This window comes from Marmota monax, unplaced genomic scaffold (genome assembly GCF_021218885.2).
Source record: "Marmota monax isolate L192 unplaced genomic scaffold, Marmota_monax_Labrador192_F-V1.1 WCK01_AAM20220418_F8-fsc00119, whole genome shotgun sequence".
Lineage (NCBI taxonomy): Eukaryota > Metazoa > Chordata > Mammalia > Rodentia > Sciuridae > Marmota > Marmota monax.
Window position 1 is genome coordinate 3,293,283 of NW_026694771.1, and position 26,973 is coordinate 3,320,255.

The 26,973-nt window shown below is 35.3% G+C and overlaps 1 protein-coding gene across 34 annotated transcripts in view; it reads left to right on the forward strand.

Moving 5' to 3' along the window:
• Positions 1-26,973, forward strand: part of Zbtb20 (zinc finger and BTB domain containing 20) — a 795,965-nt gene that overhangs the window by 417,633 nt on the left and 351,359 nt on the right. For 32 of the 34 annotated variants that reach the window (XR_009225021.1, XR_009225019.1, XM_058572861.1 and 29 more), the window contains one exon: positions 17,401-17,448. The gene's annotated coding sequence lies outside the window, so the exon portion shown is untranslated. Of the gene's footprint in view, positions 1-17,400; positions 17,449-20,967; positions 21,049-26,973 lie in introns of all 34 variants that reach the window. The other 2 variants (XM_058572836.1, XM_058572843.1) reach the window with 1 other exon arrangement.

A 26,973-nucleotide genomic window follows, 5' to 3' on the forward strand; every position in this document is an offset into this window, starting at 1 on the left:
TCTATGGACTGACACCTCTGAAACTGTGAGCCCCCAAATAAACTTTCCTCCTCTAAAATTGTTCTTGTCAGGACTTTAGTCACAGCAGAGAAAAAGCTGACTAAAAATACAGGCACATTGACTTGCAGCTTCTTATTCAAGTGAAGTGATGTAATAAGTGGGTTGGATATATGACACAGGAACTCAGAGGAGGGGTTAGAGTTGGAGATTCAGTGTTTTTATTTCTGTGTGTGAATTTTACTTAGAATGTAAGGGTGCAGGGAGCAAAGAACGGACAGTGAGCAGTTTGGGTAGATAAATACACATGCCCTATGTTATTTAATGGATGTGAAAATGCTATTTCATTCATTCTGCCATTCTTGGAAAATCACTGGTATGCATGGCAAAGACGTACCAAGAGGACTACTTCCTGAGAACACATGTTTTATGATCTGTAAACAGACATGTATTATTATTTGCATAATAATATAAGACAGAGGGGAAAGATAAACATTCTATATTTTAAATGTAGGGGAAATTCATATGCATTATAGTGAAGTAAAAGTTGAAGGTGGGGAAGATTTGAAGTAGGAGCAGTTATGGCATCCCAGAAAAGGAGAAGTCATAGCAGATATACAAAGAGTAAAAACTAGCTTTCTCTTTGTGGAGAAGCAAGGATGGAAAGTAAAGATGTCCCAGCATGATCAGAATTTGTGTTTGTGGAGTAAAAGGTCAGCATGAATTTATACAAGTTTGCTAGAGTTAAAGGATTTGAACTTGCTCTGTAGCTCACTGGTTCTCTGCTCCAGTGTATTTCAGAATCACTTTTGGAGTTCAAACTGCAAATGCCTGAGTATCATTCTGGAAATCTTTTGTATAGGTCTTGGAGTGGCCATGGCATTTGTTTTTTCCACAGGCAGCCTGTTTCAGAACATTCCTCCTTTCTGAAGCTATGATTTCTTATTAGGATTAATGTTCCCACATATCCTGGAGCTATAAGTAGAGCTGTTTCTTGTAGCAGGAGCCCCTGGACTTTTAACACATTCTGAAGAATCATGGCTCAACTTTTTTTTTTCAAATCTCTGCCTAATTTTATTTTAGTACTAATTTATTATGTATCCTTTTCCTGTTTTATAACTTTGGACCACCTATAGTTTGTCATGGTTCCTATATTTTCTTTCTGCTTTAAAGTCTGCTGCAGAATGATGTATGGGTGGATATAGTGTAGGGGTAGTAAGAGCCCTGGAAAGGGGTGATTATCTTACAAGGAACTGTAGGAATGAAAAGTACCATAATTATTACATCAAATACCACTCAGGGAATTAGATTGCATTAAACTAAGTTCATCCTTATTTTCCTGAATGACTAACTTTGTGTGCCTAGTTTATTCTCTATAGCATCAACACCTATTAAGTGATAGAACATTAGTGAAACCAACAGTTTGAAAAATTCTAAAGAGCCAAAATATTATGCTGTGGGCCTAAATAATATAACATATTATTAATATTAATAGTAATCTATACTAAGGAGCCTGAATTAAAAGCAAAATTTAAGACTATAAAAAAATAGGTTCAGAAGCCCTTTCCAAATTAAAATATTCCCTATTATTAACTCACAGCCCATTGATATTTTTGTAAGGTAAGTATAAAGTTAAAATACAGGGCTATTGAAGTGTTATTTATTTAAGAGATCTAGTATCTGTTATAACTACATACTCAAAAAACTTAAGGTTTTAGAATTTGACTTTTTATAAAAACAGGAGAAGGAAGACTGCTAGGAACAAAAATGCCTAGAGAAAGTCACTTTTAAACCTTTTGGGAAAAAGGCTTGTATAAATACATTTTTGCTGCTGGGTGCAGTGGAACTTGCCTGTAATCCCAGTGGTTCAGGAGGCTGAAACAGGATGATTGCAGGTCCAAAGCCAACCTAAGCAATGGTGAGGCACTAAGCAACTTAGTGAGACCTTGTCTCTAAATCAAATACAAAATAGGGTTGAGAATTCACTCAGTGTTGAGTGCCCCTGAGTTCAATCCTGGGTACCTCCCCAAATAAATAATAAATAAATATATTTTTTCTCTTAGCAATATTTTTAAAAGTCTTCACGTCACTAAGCAGTATTCAAAATATTATTTTTAATAACTGCATAGTATTCCAGTAAATTAATGTTCTATCATTTACTTAATCAACCCTTTTTTGTCAGATAAGATACCCAGTTTTTCACCATTACAATTAATGTCATGAGAAATCTTCTTGCTTGTAAATTTTTGCAAACATCTTTGATTATGTCCTTTAGATAAATTCCTAGAGGTGAAATTTCTGGTCAACAGTATTCATATCTTTTTAAGTTTATAATACATATTGATAAGATGTTCTACAGAGCACTGTACCAATTTTATTCTTTCTATGATAACATCTTAATGTTTCCCAAAGGAACTGATTCAAAACTATTGCTCTTTTCTGTGTCCTGTTTGGGCCACCAGTTGTAGCAGAAACTTAATTTACTCCTACCTCAAGGTTATACCTAGAGTTACCAAAACACTGTTGTAACTGAGACAGTTTAAAGTAATATAAAGTGACAGTAAGATTGGAATGTGTTCATTTCTTATGCCTGCTGTGTGCAAGCATTATGCTTATCCTGGATCGCAGACAAGAGAAAGAAAGAAAAAGTTTTACCTCTCTAACTTGAACTAATTGATAACTCACAATGTGCTAGGCACTGAACTGAGCATTCGTGAGACTTGAATCCTGCCCTCTGAGCCCTTAACAATCCCATGCTCATGATTTATAAGGCCTAATAATAATTGTGGACTTTCAGGACAATGCCCTATGGTTAAATATTTAAGTCATGCAGTGTAGACAGATTACAGGACACCTATGATCCACACATGCATGTGGATTCTCTGAATAAGTCTTGATATCCCTGACAACTGGGAGAAGGGGAAGTGTGAGTATTTACTTCAATCCTAGAGTAACACAGAAAAGGCAAGGGAATTCTGAGGGGATAAACAGGGGCAACATGTAGACTAGAAATAAACAAAGGGGTAGGGGGAGAAAAATTCTACCTCTTTTTCCACCGTGTGCCCTCTGGGGGAGTCTATTAATCTCCTAGCAGGTTCCTCCATGGTATCTTGGAGTTCCTAAGATTTTCAGACTGTTTAGGAAAAGGCACGGCAGACTATTTTCTTGGAGGAAAATGGGAGAATATTTGAAATTGGGTTGGAATGAAAAATTTAAAAGGTTGCATGGACCTGGGACTTGAGGCTGTGTTAACTGACTGTAGTTTGTCAGGCTTCCAGTAGGTATAGTTGGGAATTCACTGAATGTGTGTGCCTATTCTAGTGCTTTGACTGAAAAGGTTCTCCCACAATTAACTTAGTTGGCTAAAGGGATGTAAAGTTAGTGGGACAATTGTAGCAGTGACACAAAAGTTTCAAATAGTCCTGAAAATTCATAATAAATGACATAGTGAAAATGTAAACAAGCCACTTAATAACATTTTAATGCTTGATTCTGATCTCTTAATTAAAATGTGCATAAAAGAAAACAATGGTGGAACATCTGTGTGTGTTATTGGGGTAGCAGGATTTATGCCGCACCCTGGGCTTTTTTGTTCACTTCTCAGTGTATGTGAAGTGGGAGGGTTGCCTCTTTGAGGCATGGTTACCCCTTTCAGCCCCACAGGGTCTCAGTTCCCATCTACCTTCTCTTGGTTGTGGTTATCTCCCCTTTTCTTTCCTCTTATATTAAATATTGTATGGCTTGTTCTTTTTCCTACATTAAACTGCTCTCACCACTTGATCTAAAAGCCACTCTTCACCCCACCCCATAACCTAAACCCTGACCTAACCCTGACTTGCCCTCGTTATCTCAACAGATGTACACAGCATTACCTAATGTTTTTTGGCCTCAGTGAATAATCTCACAGAGCTTCAGGGGAAACATGGCCCTTTGTATCTGTGACCTTGAATCAGCTATTACTCAGCTGGACACTATGGGATTTAGATGTTAAAAGACAGAAATTCTATTCACCCCTGCTAGTGACTTTTTTATTATTACTATTATTGATTTGGGGGAATCTATCCCTGAACTTCATTTTGTCCAATTGTTGTTAAATGGCAGCACCAGTATTCACAAAAGCAAAGTGCCTTCAGATCTTCCACTGAAAATGTTACACTATGAAATGCTTTTATTTCTGTCGTTACTTGCAACATACCTGATCACCAAAAAGTTCATCTTTGATTAAACCAGGATAAAAAGTACCTCACATCTCGTGTTACTCCTGGGAGAGTTTCGTACTCTTTCTACAATAGAATGTCACAGCCAAATGGCCTTCCTAAACATATAACAATTAATATTTAATGCTCTCCTTTATTAGGGAGACATTGTGCTGGGACTATCTCTGTTCTTCATGATGTTCTTGCAAAATACATGCTTTTATTCTTTATTCCACAGTTGATGAAATGAAGATTCGGAGCAATTTAAGTGACATGAGTGAAGCTATATAGTAAATAAGTGGGAAACCTGTCTCTCTCCCTCAAGGCCATAATCTTTCGATACTCTCAGGCCCTATAGCATGATATTTCCCATTTCCTATAGACATGGGCTAGATGATGATCTGATAGAGTTAAGTAAAATGTACCATTTGTGACAAATGTCTGAAAATTATTTTTATAACTTGGATTTAATTCACAAATAAAGAGTAATTATCAATATGTCACAGATGAAGAGCTGCATGTATGGATCAGTGTAATTTCCCAGCCTTGGCTTATGGTTGCAGTATGCCCCAGGGAGTTTCACAAATCCACATGGCATCTCCTGGTACTGGGTTCTGCTTTAGCCGACCAAAGTGTAAAACTCTGTGTTGGGATGACTCAACTTGTTACTATCTGAAGAGAGTTGTATAAAATTACATGCCATATGTAGACATCTTTTCTTTTCCGAATATGTCCTTAACCCTCGAGTAGGACTAAATGGGCTTTGTACTTTTTCCATGGGTGTTCGTTTGCTCCAAAAGAGGAAGAAGAAGAGCTGGGCTTTGGTTCTTTGTTCCTTTTGCTTTTTTCTCTTTGACTTCTTGTGCCCTGATTTCCCATCTGAATCAGTATTACCAGTTTACTCTGATCCTTCAATGAAATTACATAAAATGTTCATAAACTACAAATTATTAAGACTTTAAATCACATAAGACTACCCCTGGAGCAAGGGTTTTGGCCTGAATTTTGCATATTTCAGTTTTCTAGAGTGCATGGGATACTTTCTGGGCATAGTTAGCTTATGCATCCCTCATGGCCTTTTTTTCTTTTTTCCTCAGTCTGAGAGAGCCTCTGCTTTAGGCTTATTATATATCCTGAAACAGAGCAGATGTCAGATTATGAAATTGTTACTCCAAACACTGTGGTGCACACCTGTAATCCTAGCAGCTTGAGAGGCTGAGGCAGGAGAATCACAAGTTCAAAGCCAACCTCAGCAATTTAATGAGACACTGTCTCAAAATAAAAATAAAAAGGGGTAGGGATGTGTCTCAGTGGTTAAGCACTCCTGGGTTCAATCACTGGTACAAAAAATAAAAATAAAAAGATTATTAGGCTGTGGTGGTGGTATGGGGTTTGATATGACATTCCAATGCATATTAAGAAGACATCCTAGTCTAGTTGGAAAAGTAGGCCCTTGAGCATCACAGGAGCTCATGGCTTCTCCTTACTAGCTATGTAGTTTCAGGTGAGTTATTTAAGTCACTACACCTATTTTTTTTAATCTGCAAAATAGGTATGAGTAATAATCCGTACTTTATAGACATATCGTATGGGTTAAATGGAATAGTACATGTATATTATTTAGAATAGTATCTGACGCTCAGTGAACATTGGTTGCTTATACGTAGCAAGAAAAGGGAAAATAGGAAAGAATAGCAATTAGATAATAATAGCATTGTGTTTGAAAAAAATGATGTTTCATCATTTCAACTAGGCATGATAGAAAGAACTTTTGTCTAGAAGGCCAATTCTTAGATTCTACTTCCAGTTCTGCAACTATAAAGCTGTAAACTCTGCATTTTACCTCTTAGTATTTCAGTTTCCTCCTCTCTAAAATGAGTGAGTGGGAATGCCTGGTCTCTATTTACTCATACAGTTTTGCTTTCAGAAGGCTTTTCTTTTCTCAGAGTAGTCAATGACACATCGTACAACAGTGTATAAGTCTCAAGGCCAACAGCCAAGTTTGGCAGACAGGACTGTGGTTAAGCTATGCTTTTCCCCATGCAACTATGTTTACATGTACATTTATGTGCTTCGTGTATTTGTCATGTGTCTGAGTATTTATGCACCTGCAAGGTTGTTGAAGTAAGCACACTAGCATACATTCATACATTTTTTGTGGTATGTGTGTTTATATATAACACACACATATATATATACAGTATGTGTATATATATAAATATATGTCTGTGTGTATGAGAAACAGATGCACTGTAGGCAGATAAAGCAGATAAATATAGATCCAAATAGAAGCATAAGCATATAAATATAGACGTTATATAGCGTGAAAGCAAGCAGATCAGCACCATTTCATTATTGCTTGAAGTCTTTGTAATAAAAGAGTTGAAAATCAGTAACTGACATTGAAATTATTGACTGAATGACACTGACAGATCAGAAGGCACTATGTAAGGTAAGAAAATAACCTTTCTTTCAACTTTGAGGAGAAATTAGCAGGGAGATTTATTGCTTTTAATTATTTGATTTATGAAAGTTTTTAGATATCAGGTAGTGTTTTTAAGAGTATAGATATACCACTTCTCCTGAAAAGTACTATCAGACAACAAAAATAAATAAGAAAAGAAAACCTATTTCATTCTTGAGAAAAGATTTGGCAAAGGTGACACCTGGATTTCTTTTGTCCCCAGGCTATGATTTGCAACTCTTCCTGTTTCTAGGTTTGGACAGATGGGTTGTTTCATTCTACATTCTTCAGAGGGGCTTGTACAGAACAAGCCCCTCGAAAGTCTTTAAGGAAACCCACCTGAAGGAGATATTTTGAAGCATAAGGCCAGAGTCCCCATTGTTAAGTTATTGTCGAGCGGACGCTTGCAGTTGTGCTCAGTGAGTGTGTTGTGTGAGTAAAAATGGGCTTCCATCTGTTACTTTCATATCACTGTCTGTTCTCACCAGTCAAAATAATTGGTTGTGAGTTTTGCTCTATTTTGTTTTGTTTTAGTAAGGAGGATACTGTGAGTTATTTTTAGCTGGTTCAAGTAAACTGGATAATTTATTTTTTAATGTTGCAAGTTATATCTTACTCATGTGTTTAAATTTGATTTTCAAGAGGAAAGTATCCCCTCTTTTCCTCTCACCTACATCTATTTCTCTAACAGATTTTCTCTCTTCTCTGGCTTTGTTGCAAGAGCACCCAGGGAGGCTAAAATTTGAAGTGATCTCTAGATGTGTACAGATACATAGCCTAGTTTTGTCCATTACCACAGACAGAGTGTTTGCTGTTGCTTAGTTCACCATGGCTTTTCCTGATGGGATGGGACAAGAGGGACAGCAGTGTGTTCCAGTTTTCTCTTTGGTGCTTCTTCTATATCAGGAGTTAATGTTTCTACCGTCCTGCTAAGAATCCAAGTTTAGACTTTGGGGAGGAGGGGGAGGAAGAAATGCCAAAGCAATAAGAATTCCCTGAAAGGTGAATGAATTGGTACTGCCTAAAGACCTGTTCATTCTTTTCTCAAATCCTTTTGGCTATGGTTACTTTGTTGTGAATTTCTTTGCCAAATTATGATTTTAAAAATGTTTTCTAAAAAAGTGTCCCAGTGGTCTTGAGCATAATATACTGCGCCTTCGCGTACGCGCACAGACACACAGACACACACACACACACACAGACACACACACACACACAGCTATGTAAGATTTATCCTCAAAATTTCATTGTGTGAATAAAATGGAGTATACTTTTTATTTTGTGTTATTTTGAAAGAATGCTTTCTACTAAGATGTAAATTTATAAATTGTACAAGGTTTCAGACTACAGACTTTTCAAAACTTCTGTTATTTACCAGATGAGTTCTAATATTATCTGGAACAAGTGTTTATTTATAAGAGAATATTATAAAATAATATATAAAATAGCAAGTGAAGAAAACTCTGAAAAAATAATAGTTGTTTACCAAATTAAGAGAGTAAAACTTTTTTATCTTTATACAGACACACACAATCTCAACTAAAGCGCTATGACCTATTTTGCTTAAGAAATATTTTAAACTTAAAGTATAAGGAAATTATGTACATACATATTCTTGCTTTTTATTTGCTTCCTTTTCTCCTGGCTTAACATATTTACGTTAGCCTAGTACTTTATAGTAATTGCCAGAAATTTTGGCAAGGAAAAAAAAATTATACACACACACACACACACACAGAGAGAGAGAGAGAGAGAGAGAGAGAGAGAGAGAGAGAGACTGAAATTTTAATGTTGTATCAATCATTTGTGATTTTATATGCATATTTTTAAAATTTTTATCTAGTATAAATCTTTAAAGGAATTTTTAAAAACACTAAAATTAAAGAGTCCTAGGAGATTGTGTATTTCCTTTTCCAAGACAAAGAATATTTTCCAAATAAGTGTTCAGGTATTTGCCTCTAAATAAACAAGGATTTATCAAAACCAAGAGCAAAACAAGGACTAATTTTCTCCTAGGAGTCCTTTACCTTCCCACCACCTATTTGGAGCCTCAGTAACTCTTACCATCAGCATGGAGAATTTCAGGTTAGATGGCTTTATCTCCTGCTCCTGGCATTGTGGTATATTTGCAGTACATGTGGGTCCCAGAGTGACACAAACCCTGATTCAGACCTCACTCCCAACTTTTTAATTAGCTGTGTGCCCTTAGACACAATAGTACCAGATCTGTCACTAGGTTGCTAATCTATAAAACTTGGGCCAGTGCTAATTCACAATGTGTTTGCATTAAATGAAATAATATTCAGAATATGTGATATGTAGTATATGCTCAATAAATACTTGTTTCCTCTAGTCTACTAATGAAACATATGTTTGTGAATTTTTCCTACTTCCTTTCTTCACCATTATGGCAGAGTGTCATACTGGAGGTGTTAGACACTGTAGCCAATGCTAGAGAAATAGAAACAAGAGATTGTAAAGATTAATTATCTTGGGCTGGGGATGTGGCTCAAGCGGTAGCGCGCTCGCCTGGCATGCGTCCGGTCCGGGTTCGACCCTCAGCACTACATACAAACAACGATGTTGTGTCCGCCGAAAACTGAAAAATAAATATTAAAAAAAAATTCTATCTCTATCTCTCTCGCTCTCTCTTTAAAAAAAAAGATTAATTATCTAATAAACACCAGAGAATGGGCTTATGAGGAAAAGAAGGTCTAAGGAAACCATCAGAAATTCCTCTCTCCTGTAATTGTAATGTTTTCTACAAAATGAGTTAGCAAACAGGAGTGGAGGAGCTTTCAACAAAGTAGAGTGTAATGAAGTGATGTATATGAAGCCTTTAAAATAATAAGAATTCCTTTTATTGCCCATTCATATACCAGGTTAGATGTTAATGTCCTTTATTCTAGAGTATATATTGCTCACTCTGGTTCCTGTAGATTGTTTGTTGATTAGCACCTGCCACCTTTAGGGAAAGGTGTAAGGACCAAATGAAAATGTCATTGAGGGCTGGGGCTGTAGCTCGGTGTACAGCGCTTGCCTAGCATGTGTGAGGCACTGGGTTTGATCTTTAGCACCACATAAAAATAAAAAAAATTAAATAAATGCATTTTGTCCATCTACAACTACAGAAAAAAATCCTTTTAGAAGTGTCATTGACATTGATGAATATTTGCTGTATTTTTTTTTATGGAATAGGAAGGGGAAATGCCTTCTACTGTAAGATATTTGGAGGTGCATTTCAGCCCAGAGCTGACCATTTTAACTAAATTCTAAATCCCATACTTGTAAGGTTCATTAATGGAAACAATGTGCAATCTTAATTACAGTGATTCTGGGATCAATGCCCCCGCTATCCAGAGACTTACTTCTTAGATCTGAGTATCCTTTACCCTCCTCAGACTTCATATTCCATGTAACTACAATTTTAGTACATGTCTTTTCTGACTTTTTTGGAATTGAGAGTTTGGCCTGTATCATTGAGCCACATTAAACCATTGGGATTTCTGCCACTCTCCTCTTGTGGCAGAATCAGCCTCAAATATGTGTATCCATGCAATGGGAAAAAAAGTAAGAGGAAAAAGATAGGTGACCTGGCGTAGTGGAAAAATGAGTGATCTAGAGAGCCTTTGTTCTCCTTGATAAGATACTTTACACAGTGCCCTTATTGACAACACAGAGGTCTAGATGGCTAGAGCATTCTAGAAGGAATCCTGTAGCTGTTGTTCACCCTCAGTCAGCAATATCATGCTGCAATTGTTTTTTTTCATTTTTAGTACATATCAAAAGCCTATTTATTATATATTACTGAATTTACCATTTTTTCCTCCCTTATAATTTCTGAGGATATCAAAGCACATTAGCAAAATAATAATTATTATTATTATTATAAAAAGGAAAAACTAAAATTGACTAAACAGCTGAAAAGTGAGAGAAAAGAAAGAATTTGAAGTCAGGAAAAGAAGATAGATATGAGCTAGATAAGGAAGTTCGAGATCAGGTGGCAAAGATTGTAGTCAAAGATCCAAAAAATAAGAGGAGGAAGAGGAAAAGCAACAATTTAACAGCAGGCTCACATTTAAGATAAAAAATTAAGTATACGATAGCTTTGAGGTGAACATTTTACATAATGTAAGGACTTCTTGTCTTATAAAAGAATCCTTTGAAATCTTTCCCTATGGCATTTAAAATAAGATTCAGTTTATATACTTTGATTTAGTCTAGGCTGTGAAATAATGAACTGTAAGCTTTAGATACTAGTCCCAGCTCTATATCAAAATATATATATACTCCTGAGAAAATTAATTCTGAGCCTCATGATCTTCATATATAAAATGAGGAGGACAGGCAAGTTCTCTTCCAGTTTCAAGAATCCTTGAGATGCAAAATCACATGGAATGATCTTGATGACATATTGCCAGAATGCTTATTGAAGTTGTTGAATCTGATTACATTAAACGGATGGCCAAAGTTTAAAAAAAAAAATGTTTTAAAGTTTTGACTGAAATGTGAATACTTAGTCCTAGACTATTAACAAAGTGATGGCCCTTCTTTGTAAAAAGTAATATGGTTACCTTGTCAAGCATATTTAGTTGAATCTTCAGCTGAAATTTTTGAGAAATAGCAGTTGTGATACTTTCTCTAAAGATCTTACTGTTCAGTTAACCGAAAGAAGGCACTTTCTAATTCAGAATTTATTTTTTTCTCATAAAACTCCTGTTTGACCAAGAAAATGGAAATCAGTACATTCTCGGTTGCCCTTCTATTAATTTAAATTTGCATAACCTAATCAAAATTCAACCTGCCTTGCCCCTCGACAAAAGCCATATTATCTTCCATTACTAAATGGCTACATTCTTCTCAGTATTTTTTAAAAGATGAATTATGTTGATATCCCATGATGTTTCCTTTATAATGTGTCCATGGAAATTAAAATGGACTTTTCAGTGCCCAGGATTGAAATGAATAACATAGCCCAAAATGGCAGGTGGAAATGAACATAAAACTTTGCTGATGTTATCAGTATTATAATTTTTGTTAAGCTTTTTTTTCTAACAAAATGGAACTGAAGTCAACTGACTCCTACTAAATAACTGGCTGAAATATCCTTTACATCATTATTTTGCTTGCAGATTAAGAATAGAGTAGTACTGTTTAAGATTTCCTGTAAAATACTGGAATATGTTTTCTGAGACTTTTTTAGAGCACCTTTCCAACAGAGATGTTTCTTCCAGAACCACTCAACAGTTTCAAGAAATATTTATTGAGCACAAAAGGGGTCAGCTAGTATTGGATGCTAAATATACAAATGTGTGCTATTGCCATTGGCACTTAAAGCCTGTTTAGCAAATGGATGGAGTAGGCATTCCTTTAACGTTTTCTACTGAAATAAGTAAAAAGAGAAAACTAAACTCTTGTTCTTTCCTTAGGTTAACTCCTGTGATATTCCCCAGTCACTATTTATAACATATGTTCAGAAAAGAAACAAGTTCTTATCTATCTCTCTAGCTAACTGATAAATAAAGAGAATTTGTGCTTCTATCATTCACTTTGGTTTTTGTTCTCAGCCTTAGGAGGGCACTTCTGTACAGGAAGATCCAGACCTAGAGGTAGAAATGACTTCTCCCCTACTTTCTGCCCTGACCTTTGAAAAGTCAGTTTGTAGCACAGGAAGCACTTCATCCTTGGATGACTGGGAATATCTATACTGGTCCTGATGGAAAAGTCAAATGCCCTCTATAGACAAAATATAAGAAATTATTGTACAAGTATTGTCCATTAGTTTAGGGTTCTTCTTTATTTTTTCCATTTCTCTCTTATTATCCTATATTGGGTTGTTCTGATCAGCCAAATAATTATTTCCTTCAAAGTAGTATGTGATTTATTCAAAGATTTCTAAATATATTCCTTATGTATTCTTAAAGGAAATGGTAAAATATACTTTTCTTTGCCCTGACAATAGCCCTGTGTATCTCTCAAACAATATTTGCAAATAGGTAAACTAGTTGGACCAAAGCATTGGCTGTCAGAGACACAGATTCACAAATGCATTCAAATAATAAATAGGTGCATATGGAGAAGTCTGACAGTTTAGTGGAATTGCTTTCAAGTAATTTGACACATTTATACTTTCAAACATTTACCAGCCAGTAATCCTCATTAGAAATAGGATTGGAATATTGGGGTCACCAGCTCAAATCCATTTTTCTGAGACCTGAATAATAACCAAAAGTAAGAGCTAAAGGAAGTAAAAATAAACCTATCCCAAACATCAGAATTTTCAAAATAAGCTCTTTCTCATTCCCCTTGTTTTTTTTTCCTTTTTTGTGCCCCCTCTCACCCTGTCCTTTTCTTTTTCTTTTTACTCCACCCCCCTATTCCATTCTTTTTAGTGTTCTGAGTTCATTAGATAGCATAGTGTAAATCAATAGTAAACGCTAACCGCCTACTCTGTACTCAGTTACGCAACATCGCATAACCGGTACACAGAGACAAAAAGGGAAAAAGCACACACAGCCTTTACATTCACGAGCTCTTGCATAATTTTACTTTTCCACAGCCAAAAAGAAAAAAAAAAAAGGAAATAACAGATGGGGAAACTTACAGTTTTTTTCCCTTTTCTCAGACTGTTTAGAAGGGAGTTAGTTAACATCTAGGGCCATTTCTATTTGCCCTAGGCTGCAGCAAAACATCCCATAATTGTCAGTGCCTTAACTGGCTTTAAAACAAGACTTTGTGACCCTCTGTGATGTGATGAATTTTCCAGGTAATTTAAGACTGAAATAATTTTGAGGTGTTTTCATTTATTTTATGAAAAATCAAAAATATGCTAAGCATGAAATTAATTTTAAAACAGAGGATAAGAAAGATTGTGTGTGTGTGTGTGTGTGAGAGAGAGAGAGAGAGAGAGAGAGCAAGCGCGCATGAGTTTTCACTTGAAATGTATCCTGATGTAATATTTATGTAAAAAGGCAGTTATATAAACTCATCTTTCTCTTGTTTTTTACTTTCTCTGTATAAAGCTCTATTTTTGTTTTTTCTCATGACAAAGTACATTCAAACCCCAAAGCCTTAATGAAAGAGAAAACATTTAGATGCTACAACAGGGACACTTAATTCAAACTCCCTATAGAATTCCTCCCTTAAAGGACACTTCTATTTAAGAACCTGTGGTTTCTGGAATTCTCATTTAGAACTTTCTGTCACTCTATTCCCTAGAACACCTTTAGATTCTTCATACTGACTTTCTTGAAATCTTAAATGTATAATAAAAGTGTTCTCTCTCTCTCTCTCTCTCTCTCTCTCTCTCTCTCTCTCTCTGTAACTTTTCACCCCCTTCTCACAACCTCCACTTTTTTTTTTTCACTGAAGTAACTCCCTTCCCAGCTTAAATGGGAACACTGTGAGATTTGTATGTGATTTATCGGTCTTTCTTCCCTATTATAATATTTTGTTTCACTTAACTGACTAGTGTCCTCTGGGAACCAGGCATTTGTCTGATAAAGAAGGTTGGAGAAATTTTTGGTTTAGTTTTGTTTTTCCTTTCTATTATCTATTGACTGCTTATAAAATGGATATAAAATGATACAGAACCCAGTACTAGGCACTGGTAGAGATCTATTAGAAGGAATTGTGTGTAATAGTGATTTCGATTATTTTTAATGCAATCATAGAAAGTAGAAGGTGGGTGGAAAAGAGGATAAATATAATCATTCATGTATGAGTAGGAACTATTGAGGTACTTCCTCTCCTTGTATTTGGGATCATCTTCACTTTTTAAAATCGTACTTCACTTCTGGACATTAAAGCTGTGAGAAATTAATTTAATTTTTCTGAAGGTGTGAAGTGTTTTTCCTTTATTGTTTTAAAGTTCTAGACTATCTCATAATTTTTAAAAACTTTTTCTGATGTGTTAGCTATAAAGCCAGAATAGTTTTATCTGGTATTATGAGTTTCATTGCCTGAATGTGGTGTGGTGGCACTGGCCTCCAACAACTGACTATTCAAGATCATTGGGATTATCATGTCTCTGATTTATGATATAGAGACATATTTTTTCATCTTAATATGAATAATAACTAAACTAGTGTATGTTTTAAATTTTTTATTAATTTATTTCCTTTCAACCTTTTTTTAACAGAATACATAACTCAGAGATTTGTTTGTGGAAAAATAATGAAATAAATATTGTCCAGAATAGTCTAGTGTTTAACCAGGAAATCATATTCATACATGTATTTTTTCTAAATGTCCCTCTACATGTAATATAGCTTAGTTTGGATTTCAATATGTTATTTTTATGTTGTCACCTGATTATCAAAAAAAAAATTCAGCCTCATTTTTCATTTCTGTTGGCATAGTGGTGCTTTCTAATGTTGCAACAAAACCTTGGACACTGGCTTATATTCTCAAGCAGAATCACTTCAGTTGTACCTGCACATACATAGTACCTTAATAAATATGTTTGTGTTTTAGAAAAATGTAAAATTCATTCTATGTAACGGAATTTTACCATGATTAATAATCTTTAAATAGGGTCTTATATTTTTGTGTATAATTCTACATACAAAATTATTTCTACTTAGGAAATTATTCTAAGTACCCTAATTTTCAAATGGGTTGCCTAGATTTGAAACAAACAAACAAAACAAACCTAGATTTCTAAAGGACAAAGGGATCCACATTTTTGTGGTTATCAAAAACAGTTGGAGGCATCTGAATATTAAAGATGAGGAGGAAATATCTGAAGTTATCCCCTGTTTCCCTTTGTCAGAATATCTTCCATTTCCATCTTAATTGTTTTTCAGACTCTGAACCTGCAGACAAGGCAGGATTGACCTTTCAAAATCCAATGTATGGCAATAGCATCTACTCAGCCCTAATTTTTTGGGGGGAGGCGGTTAACTTTATTCATTCATTCATTCATTCATTCATTCTAATCAATTATACATGACAGCAGAATGCCCTTCAATTCATTGTATACAAATTCAGCCCTCATATTCTGTTGTAACCACAGTCCTGGGAACATATAGGTTACTTGTTCCTCCCAAAGCATTCAAAAGCTAGGGAGAGCTTTAAACACTAATTTTTCTTAAGTCCTTCAAAACTCTTCAAACCTCCTTTCCCTCCTCCTTGCTTTTGGCATTGTGATAGATGTTTCCTAATGTTTCAACAAGAACCTCAGTTACTGACTTCCCTTCTCAAGCAGGATCACTTCAGTTGTGCCTGACACATAGTAGCAGCTTCATAAATATTTTCTGTTTTGGTGAGCTGATGAGGGACCTGCTGTGGCTGTTCCCTCGGAGCTTATAGCAGGTAAGCAGTAAGCCCTGCGAGTAATAAAAGGGTAAGTGAAAATTGGATATGGAGGTCTTCAGATCCTAGAAGTGGACATGTTATACCATTTAATGATTAAGTCCTTATCTCATCTTTATCTTCATAAAAGTAGTGAGTTTCTGATGGCAATTTTCCATCTTTCATAAAGGTCCTTTTTATCGGTCAGTGCTACATAGACTATTGGCTCATTTAAAATAATAATTTTTGGCAAGCTACCTTGGTTATCCTCATTAAATTTCATATGCAAATGTGTTAGATACTTAAGATTCTGGCTCTCAAATATATTCCTCTTGCACTCTGCCACAGGGTCCTTTGAATCTTGGCTCTTCTCATTTCCTCTGAACAATTATTTTTGGACTTCTTTTATTTACATAGGTCCTAGGATGATATCTATACAGAAATTTTATGTGGATTGATTCTTTTACATAGTATTTCATTACTTTTAGCTACAGAAATTTCTGATCTTTCTAAATCAGTTTTGTCATCGTGTTATTCATTTTCAAGGCTTCCATTGTGGTGGTAGTATAGGAAGATGAGGGCATCGCTTGGTAAAACCACCTGTGGCTCATAATTTTAAAGGCATTGAAAAGCAAAGCCTGGGGAATTATTAACAGGCTGCAGCTTGTTAGCCAAGCAATTTTTAAAATGCAGATTATATAATATTGGAGGACTTTGTTGCTCCACAGTAGAAGCTTTTTAAATGTTAATTTGGAGTTTGTTTTGTTGTTCTGTGACTTAGCATAAAAGGTTTTAGTTTTAAAAGGTTTCAGTTCACTCGTTCCATTTGTCTTACCGAACTCAGAATACAGTACTATACATTTATTTATACTCATGAAGAAGGATAAGGCCAGTAACTCACAACTCATGAAACCAGGGGTAAATAACCCATAGCTTGTTCTCCCACCATTGCCACAATATTTATATCCAGAACACAGTAGCAAACAACCAAAAACAAGGAAAAACCAGTTTGTTTTTATTTATAAAATGTTTAATCAAAAGTACAGTAAAGTTCAAATGGAGCTGCAAATCCTAGTGGTTCACAATGGTTTGATTTATTTTTTTAACAGACCATGGATAATTAACCATAAAACACAACTTTCTCAATACAAGTTACAGTGAATTGCAGAAATGGGCAGCAAGTCATTCATAACTGGTTGCAACTGGTTAGAGACCTTCAAGTTAAACATGCAGACGGTTACAAAAGCTACTTTTTTAGTACACAATTTTATTTTCACTTCCAAACAGAAACATCTTTTACTTTCTATAAAATATCACTGGGTCAGTGTCCCAAATCAAGTAACAAATGGATTATTTTCTATGACTGCCATGTTGTTATACATTTATTAAAATTTATTAAAATTTATTACTTTTATTTTTAAATTGTGTTTTTCTTTCTTTTCATTTCAGAATCTTTTATCATCACTAACTGGATATTCCTCACAACACTGCTGGCTGGTAAGTAATGCTCATTATCTTTAGAAGGTAGTCCAAAATATTGAGGTGAAAAGAAAAATATATTTCTACCAACTTCAGAAAAAAATGAAACCTAATGGCTGTGGTGCATCTACTGCCTTAAGTACTAAATTTGAACAGAACACCTTTTGGCATTATTAACAGGTAGAATTTTTATATCCTGCTGTATTTTGAAATACGATTATTTAGAAAGATAAGAAACCTGATCCCCAAAACCCATTGTCAAAGATACTGGCAAAAATTTTTGAATGACTTTGCTACACGGGGCTGGAAGTAGCCAAAGGACTTGTGTAAAGTCTCTGCAGAGAGAGATTTTTCAAAGGAGACTCCTGTCGGCAGGAAGGGTGAGAGGGTGAATATGGGAACTGCTCTTTATGTGGAACATTGAATGTTTTGGCATTAAGCAAACACACACAAACCCCTCCAAAGTGTGATTCTTTAAACTTTTCATTAATATTCTATAATATTCTGAAAATTTGAAATGCATTTGCTTCATTTGGCTCAATCTCAAAAGCAGATATGATTATTCTTACATATGCCCACAAACAGAAGGAAAGAATACCCTTAGGGACATGAATAAGACCCCTCCCACCACCACCAATCTTTACTAATTAAGGAAGAGGACCAAGATCAGAGCTGCAAGTAAGCATCACTTTTAGGTTTTGTCTTTCTGTCTTTTAGTGAGAATTTGTAAAATTTCAAAAATGTTGGCATTGTGACTTCCTAGAATTCTTGATATTTCAGTGGCTAGGAGGAAAGTGCTGGTCAAAACTGAGGGTATATTGGTAAATCATCCTCAAGTTATATACAGCCTGAAGATCTAAGTTTGCTAGAGCTTGGCCTGCATTGAAATGCACTGGCAAATATTCTGGAGAGGGAGGAGGAGGGAAGGAGTGACTTGCCTGGCATCTGACTATGCTGTGCCTGGCTCCTACCAGGGCTATTTAGTCATGAACATCATATTCATCCAAACCTTTAAAAGTTACACTCTTGACTTCATTTTATATGAATGTGCATAAAATGAGGAAAATAATCTCTTAGGGTAATAAAGATAGCTTTGTAATAAGGACTTTCCATATCCATTGCACATGATCCATAGTTGTCACTATGTTGTTGTTTATAATTCTGTTGCTCATCTATCTCTGACTCTCTGAGCATATCCATCTCGCCACTGAAGGCCACAAGCCTTCAGGATTTTAACTCCCTCTCTCTCCCCACTCCCATGCTTTACTTGTTACACTGCCCAGAAAGAAACTCCTATCAGTGGGAGCCTCAGAAACTCAAGGGACAGGCTTATTTTGGGAACTTTAATTTGTAACTCCCTTTGCATTCATCACAAAAAGATCTGATCACAAAAAGGCCTGAATTTCCCCCTCTTGCTGGTTTGCAAAGAAGCCGTTTCCTCTCCTATTTCTTCCAAGGCACAGAAAGCTCCTTATGTTTCTATGATCAGATAAAATCTGTATCGATGTTTCTTTTCCTCTGGGTGTATTTCACTTCGAGGTATGAAGATTTAAGCTATCAGGGCAATGCTGTATGTTTGCAGTTTCTCTGTTTTAGTAAATGAAAACTTCCTTGGGAAAGGAGAGCACATCTTTTCCACATCTTTTTCATTTTCAAATGATACATGCTCATTAAAAATAATTTGGAAAAATACATAAGAATAAAATGAAGAAAAATTAATGATTTCTATAATTTAAATTCAGTCATCAAAAATTATTTTATTTTTTTACTCTCTTTTTCCCTGAGGATATATATATATATTTTAAACATGCCATAATCATACTTTCTATATAAATTTTGTCTTGCTTTCAAAATTTAACCTAAGAATTTTATAATAATTACATAGACCTTATAGAAATTTTTACTTTTCCTGAAGAGGAATAGCTCATTTAACCTAAATATCCAATAAGAGTGTTATTATTGCTATTTACTTTTTATGTCCCAAAAATTAATCTAAATGAATGAGTCCATAAATAATGAATAAATAAATGAAAGCTCAAATCAGTATATACACTTATGTTTATTTTATGAAAATTTTCAAATACATGAATGTAAACAGAGTACTGTAACTAACTCCAGTCAGTCAGTGGCTAACTCAGGACCTATCCTGCTATACCACAAAGTTATTTTGAAGCAACTCCAGACATCATGGCATTTAATTCATTACTATTTCAGGCTCATCAGGACATATTTACATGTTAATGTTCAAACATTCAGATAAATAGTTTTAATCATTGTATACAGCAGTATTTTTCCTTCTTATTTACATATTTTCTAATGTGTAACGGTTGATTATAAAATCTCATTTGTGTGTTTCATAATATTCTTAGGCACATCTGTAAGCCAATAGGCAGTTTGGTTGACTAGAGAGACATTTCACAGACTTGGCTAGGTTTCTTGGGGGAAAGAACTGTCTTTCTTTTGGTACTTCTTTAACTTGACTCAAATTTAAGATGAGAATTATCATGCCAAACCTGTGTTGCCTTAATTATACTGGTTAGTAGACATATGCATGTATGTGTACAATTCTTTGTCCGAGATAAAAGGAAAATGTAGTCTTCTGACTATTGGGGAGTCTTCTGATTACTACAGTCTTCCTGCAGCCAACCCTTACTAAATATAACAAACATACTTAAACCAAATGTACTGCGTACTCAAAAATTTATAGTTTTTAAATTTATTGATAGAAATGAAAAGTATGTATTGGGTACATGGAACTTTTAGGAAGTCTGTAAAGAGGGGAATTATATAATAATAGTCTGAGTTGTGTTCTTTAAAAAACACTATGTTTGAGGGGAAGGAGAAAGTGCATGGTAGAACAATGCCTGAATATATTGCGCTAGTGTGTTCTTATAATGTTTTACAGGACCATATATATAGCCAGCTTGCCATGGCTAAACCAGTTCTTTCACACAAAGAACTCCACAGATGAGGAATTCTCTGTTCAAATGAGGCTCTTTGTAGAAAACCTTTCTGCAGAGTTTGGTCTTGTCTCACTGTCTTTGAACTGTAGGTCAGTGACTATTCAGTAGCAATGTGTTGTCCAACAGGTATATTACACTCATCTGAAATTCAGGATGTGAGTAACTAAGTAACATACTGCCTTGGTATAAACTGAATTTATGTGTTACTCTGGTCTATTTAATCTTAGCAGCACATTTTCCATTGGCCTCGAAAGTTGAGTAGCTAGAATATTGATGTGTCTAACCCTTGGGGAAGCAAAAAAAGAGCTTCTCCACCACACTAAATCTCTAGAAAAATATGAAGGTTTACAGTATGGACACATACAAAATATTTTCAGCAAAAGCTGGTAGAGAAAAGCACATGGAAAAAAAAGAAAGTAATAACACAAGCAATAAACTATCCCAAGCAAACAGAGAACATCTGTAAAATTTGGTAGACTGAAAGATATAAACAATACAAACTTTTTTTTTCTTTTCAGTTTTTATTCCCCCTTACTCTTCTAATCATTTTTGTCTCTCCTTTACCCTGATTCAGCATCACCATCATTAAAATATCAGCAAAAGGTCAGAAATGTATGAATGCTTGGCATTCAGGAAGTATCACAAGGAAAGATAGGTAGGAGCTAATATTTTACTATTTTAAAGCTGCCAAGGTATTTTACCCCAAATGTCTATATGTAAAACAACTAAGCTTTTTATCTGTAAGATTAATATTATCAACAGAATGGCTAAAATAAAGGTATAATGCTCCTTTACTTCTTCATGCATTCATTTCTTATATGTGGTATTGGATTGTGTGCCTTGTGTTATTAAACCTAGACTATTAACTGCCTTTTAAAGAAAATAGTTTACTGTTCTGTTTAAAATAAATGATTCTTTCTACCTGTGCATTACACACTATATCCACGTGAAACATCAAAACCTTATCATGATAATAGCAATAATAATAATAATAATAATAATAATAATAATTGATAGTATTTTCTTCTAGGTGTGTGTGAAAAACACCCATTTCCTTGGAGTTGGCCTATTTGGGATCCATTATTTTTTCAATTGATATTACATTTGTGACTTTATGTATCCTCAAACTGTTAAAAAAAAAAAAAAACATTTCTTAGAATAAACTAGTAATCCACACCCACTACCTCCTCTTCCTCAGTAAGTTCAGAACAATGGTTGGATGATTCTATTTATTTAGAGCAGGGAATCCTTTGTAGGTACCCCCACAAGTCAGAATTTTCATTTTAGATTTAAATAATCTGATATTCACAAAATTTAAAAAAATAATAATAAAATAAAAAAAGCTTCTTCAGTCATCAGGTCTCTGTTCCATGGAGCTAGGATGTTTTCTGGTTAAATTGTATTGCACACATCATCATGCCCTATTACTACGCGGATAAGAATCATGACATTTCCTCACTGAGGTAACTGCAGTGACTCCACTTCCCTTGCAGTGGTGAAGGAGGAATGAAAATCCCAATCAAGGCAGATATTCAAGGAAATGATTTTGTAGCCAGCTCATCCCTTACATGGTAGAATGCTGAGGAGAAATTTTCATATTTTCCTCTTTAACTAGAGTCTATAGTGTGTAGGATATAATTTGAAGATGGTGTTTTCTTTGGGCATTCTTTCATAGGAGTACTAGATCCATTGAGGCCTGGGTCTGTGTTCTGTCTTCCAACATTAAAACATTCTGAACATGCTGCTGATGTAGACCTTTTGGTCAAAAGTAATTTGCTTTCTTCATAGTTGATGGCCACCCTGTGAATCAACCTAATATACTTGTGGTATGGGGATCTGTAACCTCTGAATACTAAGTTCAAAGACTCTAGTAATTAATTATTTAAAGACATTTTAGCCCTTAACTATTTCTTTCTTTGTCCACAAACAAGTTGATTGGTTAATCATGCCTTTGTTTATTTTTATTGTTTTTGCTATACACATTGCACATAAAACAGTTTCAAAAGAGGAAAGGCTGTTTATAAGAGGTAATTACAATGGCAAAATTGTACTTTCTTTAGCTGTTCTCATTTTCTCATGTTTGATTACATCAAGACCTGCACTCTAGGAAGTGTATTTCAGATTTGCTAGGAAAATGATAGAGGAGAAAAATAAACTTAGTTTTATAAAGTAATGTCAAATGCAACTTGACACAATTACATATGTCAACAATATCGTCAAATCCTATTCTTCCTCTCAAGCAAGACATTGATTTCTGTTCATCCTTTGGTAATAAGAAAGAAACAGAAACAATTTTTGAGGCCCTTGGAGAACCAAGCTTTTACCAGAACATGAAGGGCCTAGTGGCTTTGGGAGCCTAAATTATTTCTGAATGTTTTATCTAGCCTTTCCAAGAGTCCAAACACACACACAATGTTCTCTGATCAAATAAAAACCCAATGCCTAAGTGGATCTTTAGATCATCTCCAGGTCATTGTTTCAACAAACTTTTATTGGTTTATCTATTATTATTTTAGGAAACTTTGTGACAGATAAATCATTTCTTTTTATGCACTTGCTGTTTCATTTTTTAAATTTAGTTTTTAATATTTTCTATTTAAGCAAGGGAAAATCTCCTGATGGATTACTAAGAGCCCTGTGCATATTTGCATGTAGCCAAAGATTCTGTCCCTTGCAGGAAATCTGGTTGTCAACCAGTGATCTTGCCTTTGTCTTTTCTCATAGTTCTGCCTGTGGCGCCTGTCACTAGCAGTCAAATAAGGACAATTTTACCATTCTCTCCTGCTGCTCTAATTTTTTTTAGTGCCGGTACATGAATTTGTTATTCTTTATAATTCCCTTTGAAGTTGGAAATCCAAGGGGAATCTAAAACCGACCAGATGTTTCTGCTGCTGGAGAGGAAAAGAGTAAGGATTAAGTTTAACAAAAACTTGGTCTCTAGGAAAAAAAATATAATTTCGGCTGGAAATCATCTTTAAATGCATTCATTTGCTATTTATCTGTTGGTTAATTTACATTTGCTGGTACTTTGTAGGCAATATCACCTATCAATTTACTCTGGAGGAAATTCATAAATTTTGTGAACAAATATGTTCCTGTTGTGGTTTGCTCAGAACTATTTCCCTTGAGTTTCAGCTCTATGACTCTGCATACTCTGCTCACAAGTTTTGTAATGAGGTCTTTCTGATGTTATTGCTGATGTTGTCACTTATAGATCACTATCACGTCACATTAAATTCTATAAACTGTTTCAAGAGAGTGGGGTCAATGTCACCATCATTAGGGAGGGGAGGAAAGAAGACCTGCTAAATAAAATGATTAGCGTTTCTGGAGAATTTCTTTCTCCTTATTAAAGATATGTAGATCAAAACAAGAATGAGGATCTGGGGTTTTGGCATAGCGTTACAGCGCTCCTCTAGCACGTGCGAGGCTCTGGGTTTGATCCTCAGCACCACATAAAAATAAATGAATAAATAAAATGAAGGCATTGTGTCCAACTACAACTAAAAAAAAAAAAAAATATTAAAAAAAAAAAGAATGACAGTGATGAAGACCTTGAGGGAAAAAGGAAAGTCTTGTGGTCTTTCAAGGAAAAAGGAAAGTCTTGTGGTCTTTCAAGGATTCAGATGATGTTGCAGTGTGAATAAACAAGTTTGGGGACTGAAAAATTATAGAGAAATCTATGTGTATTAAAACACAGTAGAGAAAAGGAAATCTGTGAGACATTTGGGGATTCTCAAAAATAGATACCCAAAGCCTCAGGTCCCATTCATACACAAGGAAGGAATGATTAAATCAAAAAACTGGAGAATGTTTCCTTGGTTTGTTTAATCCTTCACAGACGCCTTGGAGAGAGGAGAGGAATGTTTTATTTGCTCATTTCCTGCACAACATCTCTCACACTATCCTCTCCATGACTCTGGATTCCCCAGACTTCTCTGGGTTTCCAGGAGGGCAGAGATGTCTAAATAACTGCTTTGTACCCCTTACCTTGCTTAGTGGATTAAACATTTGGAAACATTTCCCACATCTCACAAGGGATGAATACTCACCACTCAGTGTTTCTATTACCCTGTCCTATCTTTTTTTTTTAAAACAGAAAGTCTGAGTCCTCAGTAATTATATTAAGCTTCTTAAGCCACACATATCAATTGCATGTACCATTTTAAGCATTTTTTTCAGCCTTTCGAAAGAGAGTAGAGGAAAAGACAGAGAGAAATCACTTAGCAGCTGATTCACTTATTTTAAGCAGCTTTCCCCATTTTAAAATATAAAAAATTCAGGTCTTGGAACATTGGGTGATTTGAATGTTCTGTAAGGATTTGAAAAAAGATTTAAAAAAAATCATACGTTCTACATTCAGGGACCTGGATTTTTCATTTAGTCCTTAAAAATGGATTGAAATAAGGGAGTTTTCAACCTAAATGGTTTCTCTTCTTTCTTTTCATTTATTTATTTATTATTATTACTATTCATGTTTGTCAAAGCAGATGGTATGAAAAGCATTTATGTTGGTCTCACTGCTGACAGAGCTTAACCTAATAATCTAAGACTTGGAACTCAGTGTTTCAATAAAGGAAACACTGTTTGAGGTATTTTCCATTCAAACCAGCATCAAAAGTTTTTAATTAACACCATCAAAAATTAATGGGCTGAATGCAAGACAGGGTTCCAACATACCCCACTACCAGGAACAAGACAGCAAGTGGAATCCATTGTGTATGTTTGTGTTTTATAATGTATTTTTATTTACTTATTGAAGCAGAGTCCCAGCTGCACATTGCATGGCAGAGCCACTAGAGTGAAACCTGCGGAGGGCTGCTTCACTCCAGCAGTTTCATTTTGCTCACTGATTATTGTCCTGAGTTCTTTGTGATTGTAATTGGTTAGAAAGTTTGAAATTAGCAAGTCCTTGTCAGCCCATGAAAGCTTTGAAATCACAAGGCTTGATACAGCTATCAAGCCTGCTGAAGCCTAATGGCTTGCAGGGCTGAGAGCCTCCAGAGCAGTGAGCTTCTCAGTTCAGGCTGTACCCCTTCACCATTCACCACCACTCGCAGGGTCTTGTCTTGGACGGGGCCTTTGTCTGGGCCCTTTCTTTTCCAGGACTGAAGCTTATTGCAGGGTGAACAGATTTTGGACTGACTAATGCAGATGGGAGGCATTGGGAAATGAGAGCAAATGGGAGAAAGAGTGAAGTAGATGATCTAGGGAATAAGGAGGAAGGAGAAAGGGAAGAAAGGACCTAAAAGAAAAAGGAAGCAGGGTATAGGATGGAAAGAGCTTTGTAAATATTGACATTTGATTTCTGTGCTATTGAGTTTGATATCTCAGGATAGGAGATGGGACTCACTGATGAACTTAAATGGCCCCCGAGGCTCTTTATTATTATTATGACTTTTTTTTTTTTTAGGTTTTCTTTATTTCCTTTTTTAAAAAGACTTTCCCACTCATTGTCAAAGGGAAGCCACATATGTTCATACAAGAAGGTGTAACTACCCAATGCTGTCTTCATCACATTTTTAGGGATTAAGAATACAATCATTTCCTTTATACTTTATAGTAGAAGAATAAAGAGTTCATCAACTCTTCTTCTGTCACCATAAAAGTATCTATTGTTCAGCCTGATGCTCTGACCCCCAAACCAGCATTGTCTAGAAAACTTCTCTGCTGGCTTGGTGAGTTACAAAATAAAGCTGCCTTCCTGCAATAGCAACACAGGAGCTGCTTGAGCAGGGATTTCCAAAGTAGAAATTGTCAGCAGTGATGAAATGTTTAGAGAAGCTTAAAAGTCTTAATAACGTTCTAGAAAATGGACTCCATGTTGATAGCTTTCAAGCTTAATACATTTAGGTGCAACCCTTAAATGATTTCAGTTTTTCCTCTGCTTTAATAAAAACAAAACAAAAAATACAAACTAAAAAGCTCATTGCCATGAATTCAGAATTTCAGGAAATTTTTCAATAGGCCCAATCATGGCAGAATGATGCAAAAATGTATCACCATTTTTGGAAATGTTCCTTAAAGCTGTTCAAACATTTCTTCCTAGAAACACAGGAAGACTAATAAATATAGGACTTCTTGAGAATAACAATTGGTGAATGAGTGTCAGGATTTTCCTAAGAACTCCATTTCTTAGCTGAATAGAGTCAGAATTTACTTTTCTCAAGCCTAACTTCCTGCAGAAGTCAGAGACACCTTTTGTAGAATATAATTCAGTCAAGAAGATGGCAGTCTCTTTTTCCTTAAACCAGCCTGTGATGGTGCTACATACATCCAATTGCACAGCATATTATACTCCTAGTAGGCCTTTATAGGCTATTCTGGCATAAGAATTTGATGCTCCTGGCATAGTCTCTCAGTTCCCCTCTAATTTCAGCAGCCCCTGAAGCAATTCTCTGTTATCTCAGATTCCTAACTGATATATGTTTCCATGCACTGTACCCCAGGTGTATGGCATCTTTTCGGTGCTATGAGAGCTCATAAGTCAATAGTGGGTAGAGAAGGAGGACCTAGAAAAGTGGAAGTTACTGTCCATTTGTTTCGGAAGGAAACCTCTGAGGCATTTGTTACAAGACTC